Below are 8510 nucleotides of genomic sequence, written 5' to 3'. Positions count from 1 at the left end.
CCCAGGCAGTGGTAGGGAGGGAGTGCATAAAGCTCAGACATCATGGTTCTGGCTGGGCTCAGGAGTCCACGTGGTGGTGGGGAGATCTGATTGGGTGAATTTCTTTTTCTTACTTTGACTCTTTTGAAATTCAGATTCTCCACTGAAACTCAGATGGATGCAGAGGTGGCATTTGTTGCAGGGTATGTCGCCTGGTCACCGGGTTGTAACAATTGCATAGGAAGTGTTCACCTCCAGGGGTCCAGTGATCATCTGCCCTGGAAAACAATGTCAGTGTGACTCAGAGGATCCTCCTCCTTTTGGAAACACAGCCTTCACACTTAAGTCCAAGCCAATGTTGACAGATGTGTCTGGGGAACACGTCTGATACACTCACACACTCTACGAGTTGTTGATACCCCCAAAAGTCTCTTGAGGCACAGATGCTGCTTTGCACTCTGACAAAAGTGCACACACCATGTGCCTACATTATATGACGCAAGTGAAACCATATGTCCACCCTCCTAGAAATGTTTACTCAGGCAAGCACGGCAGGGCAGTCACATAGTTCCACCAGCCTGGATGTCACACAACCACAGCTCTGTCTCACACACACAGACACACAGACACACACGGACAGGCAAGCAGGCACATGCACGCACACACACACAGACTCACAGAGACTGTCACACGTGGAGTACAGTATAAACTCCCAGCCAGGAACCTACTGGAATTCAGTTCTCTAGAGACTGAGGGACAGGGAACAGGTCCACCACATACCCAGCAGGCTGGAATAATGAGGCAAGCCATGGCTGCACCTTTCTGACACACACACATGAACGCATGAAGGCCCCGATGTCTAGGAGGCTTTCCAGCTGGGCTTGGGAGGCCTCCAGAGGCCCATTTCCTCTGTGCCCTGCACACCTTGGCCAAACTCGGTCTGCTCAGCCATCTGACTTCCTGGCCTCAGGAGGAAAGGGACTGGGCCGGGGAGCAATGGCAGGACGTGGGTTCTCTCCTTCTGAGATGCTGGCTGGGCCTAACATAATATTAGGCATCACTCTGGCCCAGGACCCAGTTCCTGGCAGCCTGCGGCTGGCTGGGCAGTGGGATTGACAGGTTTCTGGGAGCAGTGTGCCTGCTGGTGGGCCAAAGCCCTGCTGTGGACAGACAGACAGGGTGGGGCAGGGGAAGAGGGGGCTGCTGGTGTGGGGTTGGGTAGGTGAGGGTCATGGCTGTGGAGAGGGGGTAAGGATGCCCATCAAATGGGAGAAGGGAGTTGGGAAGTGAGGAGGAGGCTGGGAATGGGCTGCTTGGAGGTTGAAGAAGGTGGAAAGGTCCTGAGCGTGGACTTGAAAGCTGAGGGTGGCCCCAAAATGGAAAAAGTGGGGGCTGCTGTGTCACGGAACAATGCAGAGGAGGACAGAATGTGGACCGAGCCCTCTCCCTGCCCAACCCTGATCAATTTGATGGGCAACAGCTGTGATTAATTGCCAGCTCATCCTGCCTCCAAGTTGATCAGGCAACTCACCTGCGTCCATCATGGGGCCTGGAGAACTGAACTGCTGTCCAGACGCCCCCCTCCCACCCGGGCTCAGAGCTCCCTTCCCAGCTAGCCGGGTACTCTGGGCCTGGTGGGGACCAGTTGGCAGAAGAGCTAAGCGAGGACAGAGAAAGAGACAGAAGAGAAGCTCCATGGGCAGGAAAAGGTGGCTTGTGTTCACTTTCTGATTGGGTGAGAGGCCTGGGGTGAGAGCATGAATATCGGGGGGCCAGGATGCTCAAGGCAGCGTGAGGGAGGCAGCACTTCTGCCTGCTGCCCCGTAAGTCTTTAGGGGTTCACGCAGGTGCTGGTTCTCTGTGTAGGGCAGGGCGGTGACTGCCAGACCTCCCAGTTCCAGAGCCTTCGCAGGCCTGGCGCCTGGGTGTTCTACAAAAGAAGGCCAGCTCTTGTGTGGGGCCTTCTCTGAGATGTGGTTACTTCATCCCTATCGCCACGCTGGTGGATAGGTAGTGAGAAGAACCTGGACTACAGCCTCATTTCACTGTGAATGTGCCATTTGTGTGTCCTGAACTGCACATGGCAGGTCAGGACTGCCGCATCCAGCTAGGGCTCTACCAAAACCAGGCTTCTTTCGGAGCAGCCATGAGGGTGTCTCACCATGTCCTCCCAAGCGTCAGCCGAGGCCAGACCAGGACAACTGGCTTTCCACTCTCCACAGGCCCCTGTGCTCCTGCAGTCACCAGGAGAACCAAGGCTCATGATATCTTCCATGTACTCTGCCAGGGGCTCAGCCATTTGCTGGTGGCCTGCTGGCAGGCCAGCCTCCACTGCCCTGCAGTGATCTCCTTGGCTGTCCTAATCATGTTTGCATCTGCATTCTTTGGCCCAAATACCATCAACCACTGGGCCAGTGGCCGATCCAGCCACTGGGGTTTGGGTTGGAGATGAGAGGTCACGGGACAGTCCTGGGAATTTCTGAGCCGTGTTCCTCCTGGAACTCTGGCCTCTGCCACTTAGCAGCTCCTAAACTCACCCATACCTTTGGTGACTGCTGCTTTCGAGCAGTCGCCATCCCTGTCAAGAGAAGGGAACCATGTCAGACTGCAAGGGACAGGGCCGTTATGATTTTGCTCCCACATGGATTTGGAGAGGAGAGCAAGACACAAGACACCAGCAAGGAAGCAAGGAAGCGAACAAGTGAGCAAGCAAGGAAACAAAGCAACAAAGAAAAGCCTACTCAGAGCCTCAGACATGAGGCCGGTGTGGGTCAGAGCCAAAGGGCATAAGGGGGAGAAGGACATGTGCCTGAAGGGGCTCAGCCTTTGGGGACAGTGACACAGCAAGCTGCCCGGGCTGAGCACTGCATGCAGATGACTGATGTTGGAGCAGAAGACTCTGCCCCTGATGTGTGGGTGAGGGTGTTAAGTCACGTATCCCTACTAGGTTTGTTTGTGTCAAAGGCACAGACCACGGCAGGTTTGGAGACGCCAAACCCTAGTCCGGCCTTCCCGTGCCGACAGATTTCTGGACACACTGAAACGTCGTTTGGATTGGATGGGACCATTTTCCATCCTGTCACAGAGCTGGCCAGCAAAAACTCTTGAAGTCATCTGAGTGCCCTTTGCCATGGAGCGGCGGGCCTGGTGCCTCAGTATTTGCTGGGACCATGTCCATCCCTGTCATCCTGTGTTTGGAAAATGAGACGGTCTCCAAAAGGATGTGTTCAAGTCTTCCTGAGAAGTCGTCTTCTTGAGAGCCGGAGAGGGACAGGGTCGTGCATTCTGGAACAGGGGAGCAAGAAAGAGAGAAATGAGAAGGCCATGATGCTGCCAATGGAGGGACGCCCTGGCCCTTTTCTCCTTAGTTCTCACAAGGTTCAGTCGTGGAGAAGAATGAACACCCTTGTTTCGAACAAAGGGTACTTGGAAGCCATGGGATCTGTGGGCCTCGGGCTGAAGAATGTCTCCAGAGGACCAGGGCAGATGCCAACGTGTTCAAATCATTGCCCTGTCCAGACGATCCTCTCAGTCTGAAATGCTATCGTCATGGCTCTTAGGAAACAATCTGCATTGATGAAGGGACAGTACAGGATGCGAGGCGTTCCCCGAGGCCGACCCCCTGATGTGGACCTTTGGGTCCATTCTCTTCAGACATCCCATGAGAAGGGGTGTGGGGGAGGGAGGAAGGAGCCAGAGAATCAGCTGGTGGCTGCTGGGTGCTGGAAAGGCTCTGGGTCCACTGCTGACTTATCTGGAGTCCTCTAAAGTAAGGGCGGGCCGCTGGAAATGGGGGTCACCTCTCATACCCTTTCTCACAGTCCGCAGAAAGTTCGAACGTGAAGCAAAGAGAGAAAGGATGAAGTCCCAGGTGACCTGGGAGCCATCCAAAGGTTTTCGACTCACTTCCGAGGAAAACATCAGAGGGACGTCACAGTCAGGTGCCCTCCTGAGCCATCTGGGCCCTGGCCCGAGCTGTGCTTCAGGTAGACTGGGCCTCCCTCGGCCCCCAATACCTTGCATGTCAGACATCTCCTGAGGACAGGAGGCTCTCTGGGTTCCCTGACCTGAATGCTGGGCTGAACAGGCTGCGCGCCCCCTGGTGGTGGTAGGGAGGCAACGCATGAAGCTCCGTCCTCATGGTCTGGCTGGGCTCAGGTGTCTGCGTGGTGGTGGGGAGATCTGATCAGGTGGATTTCTTTTTCTTACTTTGACTATGCTGAAATTTAGATTCTCCACTGAAGCCCGGACGGATGCAGAAGTGGCATTGGTTTCAGAGGCACGCCGCCTGGCCGCGACGGTTGCATAAGAAGTGTTTGCCTCCAGGGGTCCAGCGATCATCTGCCTCCGGAAAACGATCTTAATGTGACTGAGAGGATTCTTCTCCTTTTGGAAACACAGCCTTCGCACCTAAGCCCAAGCCAATGTTGACAGATGTATCTGGGGAACATGTTAGACACACTCACACGCTCTACCAGACGTCGATACCATCCAAAAGTCTTTTGAGGCACACATGCTGCTTTGTACTCTGATGAAAGTGCATGTGCAGTGTGCCCACATTATACGACACAGGTGAAACCGTTCGCCCACCCTGCTAGAAATGTTCACTCAGGCACACACGGCAGGGCACTCATATAGTTCCACCTGCCTGTTGAAGTGGAGAGAAGATCTCTGATATGTGGATCTGTGTTCTTCCCAAGCCCAGTAACCCATGGAGGATAGATTTTGAAAAAACTCACCTGTTTGCCCTCTGCCTACATTTCACTATAAAATAGTTAGAACCTCTTGTAAGTTTTCATTTCCCTTCCTAGGTGATCCCATGTGACCCTGGCCCCAGGATCAACTTTGCCTGTTCTGGAAATGAATAGGAGTGGAATTGTACTTGTATATAGTCTTCTGTGTCTGATTTTTTTTTTTTTACCTTAACATTAGTCTTCGAGATTCACTGATGTTTCAGTGTCCCTTTTTACTGCTGAGCAGTTCCCATTGTATGGGTGGACATCCATCTGTTCATCACTTGCCTGCTGATGGAAATGTAGGTTTTTCCAGTTTTGTGGTATTAGAAATAAAGCTAGGGAACATCTGTTTAGAAATCTTCTTGTGGCATTGTCTTTTCATTTTCTTTAAGTAGATACATCTAGGAGAATTTCTGTCATGTGGTTGGTTAATGGTATATTTCACTTTATAAGAAGTACTCAAACTGTTTCGAAAGTGGTTACACCATTTTCCACTCCCATTAGCAGCTTTGAGAGCTCTTGTTCTCCCGCGTGGCACTTAGTGAGAAGTAAGAACATAGAGACCTCTAGTCACTCGTAGTACAAAATAGTAAAACAACCTCTTGTCAGGATGGTGGTTAATTAAGAGTTTGCTGTTTGCTGTAGTGCAGGGTTTTTCTTTGTGGATGCGCATTAGAAAAGGCTTTTAAAACTTGCCACACCCAGACCTCATCTCAATCAATTAAATTTATAATTTCTAGGGCAGTTCCCAAATATAAGCATATTTCAAAGCTACTCAGCTGAGGTTGATAACTATTGTTTCAGGGAAGGTCTGCAAGCATCCAATAGAATAAAAAAACATTTTGTAGGGTAGGGTGGGCCCTGGTGCTAGTGAAAGAATGTACTGGTCTCTGAAAGACAGGAACTGGTCCTAAAACATTCCACAGCTTAAGTGCCTGACGTTTAAGCTTTTGATTGCTGAGGCCTCCATTTCAAAGATTACTACCTTGGAAAAACATATTGGCAGCTTTATGAGACTGCTATGAGCTACACAACTACATAAGGACACAGGTTGCATCACTACCAATATGCAAGAACCATACAACATTGTCCTTACTTATCCCGATTGACCAGATCTCCTAGCTGCCTCCCTGGTCTTTTCCTTCTGTCTCAACCAATGGTATTTCTTCCTGAGCAGGGGTTGGCGGCAAAAGCCAGAGAGGAGTTCCCTCTTCTCACTGTCCTGAATGAAGCTCTTAAGAGAACAACAAACACTTTCTGCATCCTTTTGCCACCAGAAGCTCCTTCTCAGTCTCATTTGCTAGTTTATCCTCATCTTCCTAGTATTGGTGTGCAGCGCTCAGTTTACATGTCTCTTCCTTTCTTCCCACACATCATATAATCAGAGCTGGTTTTGAGGTTGCACATCCTACTCAAGCACTGCTGACATCCCAACTTACACGTTCTGCTCAGATCCCTGGATTTCAGCTTTAACTACTCATTAGCCAGCTCAGCACCTCCTCTTGGAGGTAGTAGGGCATCTCAAATCAGCAATAAAAACCAAATGCTTGACTCTTGCCCCCTCCCCACAAACCTTCTCCTCCATCTCACTAACTGGAAAGTCTAGTCTCCTGGTTATTCAGCCAACGCTTCTGTGAAAGAAGAATAATGCCTTCCAAAGAGGCCTACATCTTAATTGTTGGAACTAGTGAACATGTTACCTATTATGGTAAAAAGGGTTCTTTCAGGTATGTCAAATTCAGGGTCTTCAGATGAGGAGATTATCCTGGATTATCCAAGTGTTCTGATGTAGTCAAAAGGTCCTTTAGGAGGGAGCCAGGAGGTTCAAAGCCAGAAAAGCAGATGTGATGACAAGAAGCAGAGGTCAGAGTGATGTAGCTACAAGCTAAGGAATGTGGGAGATCTCTCAAAGCTGAGTAAGGCAAGGAAAAAATTCTCTCCTAGAGTCTCCAGAAGGAACACGGTTCTGCTGACACCTTGATTTTAGTCTGGAAAGACCTATGTCAGACTTCCAAGTTGCATAACCACAAATAATAAATTTATATTTTATTAAGCCACTAGTTTACAGTAATTTTTTATATAGCCATAGGAAACTAATATGGCCTTGAAGGTTTCTTTATCTCTTCTCTGTCACTCACTCTAGTACGTAAACCATCAGCAAAGCCTATCAGTTCTATCTTCAAAATATTTCTAAAATTTGACCACCTCATAATCCACCCTTTCTTGTCCCTATCCTAGTTAAGCCTTTATCATCTCTTGCCTGGATTTGTGCAGTAGCCTCCCAAAGTAAATATGGCTAGTGACTATGCAATATTCATGTTCCTCTTTTCCTTAGTAATAGAATATATACTCTTTTTAATTTGAATGAGAAGGCACATATCCACTTAGAATACAGATCTGCATTCTTTGACCTCTTCTGGAGTTCTGGCCAATAAGAAATATATAAAAGTGTCATATATAGCTTGCATGAAATATGTTTAAGTGAATAGAATGTGTCCTTCATCATCTTTTTCTCATACCTAGAATAGAGATGCATAGGCTGGAGCCAAAGCACCTGGAACCATGAGGATGGCAGGGAAGCAAGATAGAAGGAAAATGGAATTTGAAATACCAGTCTTGCTTTGCTTATCTCTGGACTTGGTTTAGGTTAGAGAGAGGAATGTCTATGTTATTGAGGTCTGTTATTTGGGAATTTTGTGCAAATCTCAATGAACACACATATTCTGTATGGTCTTCCTGCTTATGCCCTTGCCCCAAGTCCTTCACTATTCTCAATATGGCAACCAGATTGGTTCCTTAAATCTCAAGTCAGTCCCTCCCCTGTTTAAAATCCTTAAATGGCTTCTCTCTCAAACTGACCAAAAACCAAAGTCTTTCAAAGCCAACAAGGTCCATGCATGATATATATATATATATATATATATATATATATATATATATATATAAAATATATGCCCTCTTTTTAAATTTATTTTTATTTTTAAAATAAGTTTATTAAAGAATGTTATTACATAGGTATCAATGTTTGATTTGTTATTTTAAAAAGTTCTGTTTCTTCATACTGTATCATAAAGGTAAGAGGCTATAGAGTTATAAGCTTCTTTCTACTGTAGTCATCTCTGCAATGCTAGAATAAATTAAAAAAAAGGTCTCTTCTATGCTTCTCTTTAAAAAGCAATGAATACCAACAGAGGATGGCATAAAAAAGTGATTTTTCTATTCATTCTGTAGTATTGGCGCCAGTATTTTTACCATCACAGGCTACAATGTTCACTTTATCCACTTTAATAAGTCTGTGACTTCTCTGAATTCAACATTATTCAATACAAAAAACCACACATTATCACAGAGTCTGTACGTATTTAGAGAGCCCCAAAATTAACTCTGTTCCTTATCCTCTGAGCCAATGTCTCTGAATTTATAGGTTTATCAAACTGAAGTAGAACTTGAAGGGCAAGTTGAGGGGTGATCTGTTGAGACTGTATGAGCTCATCAAGTCTTTCCTGAAGACTGTTTCCCAAAGTAGTATTTCTATATAATTAATATGTCATGGTTTAGGAGCGGGGGTGGGGGGAACCTGTTTTTCTTACTCAGTCTAGCCTTGATGTCCTGTGTGTAAGGTACTTTCCTGGTGAAGCAAATAGAAGCGGCACAGCTGGGAACCCAGCAGGAGGTACCTACTTCCCTATGCTCCTTCCTTTAACTCACCTATTTTATCTCCTTCTTTCACCCTCATCTGTTAGTACTCTATGAAGCCACAGCAGCCTCTTTGTTTTTATAGAGCCTACCTCATTT

At 47.5% G+C, this 8510-nt stretch overlaps 1 pseudogene; it reads right to left on the bottom strand.

Moving 5' to 3' along the window:
* Positions 1–7876: 7876 nt before the first annotated feature.
* LOC107516384 lies at positions 7877–8266 on the bottom strand (annotated as a pseudogene).
* Positions 8267–8510: the final 244 nt, after the last annotated feature.

This window comes from Rousettus aegyptiacus, unplaced genomic scaffold (genome assembly GCF_014176215.1).
Source record: "Rousettus aegyptiacus isolate mRouAeg1 unplaced genomic scaffold, mRouAeg1.p scaffold_m13_p_12, whole genome shotgun sequence".
NCBI lineage: Eukaryota > Metazoa > Chordata > Mammalia > Chiroptera > Pteropodidae > Rousettus > Rousettus aegyptiacus.
This window is presented reverse-complemented; position numbering and strand designations above follow the sequence as displayed.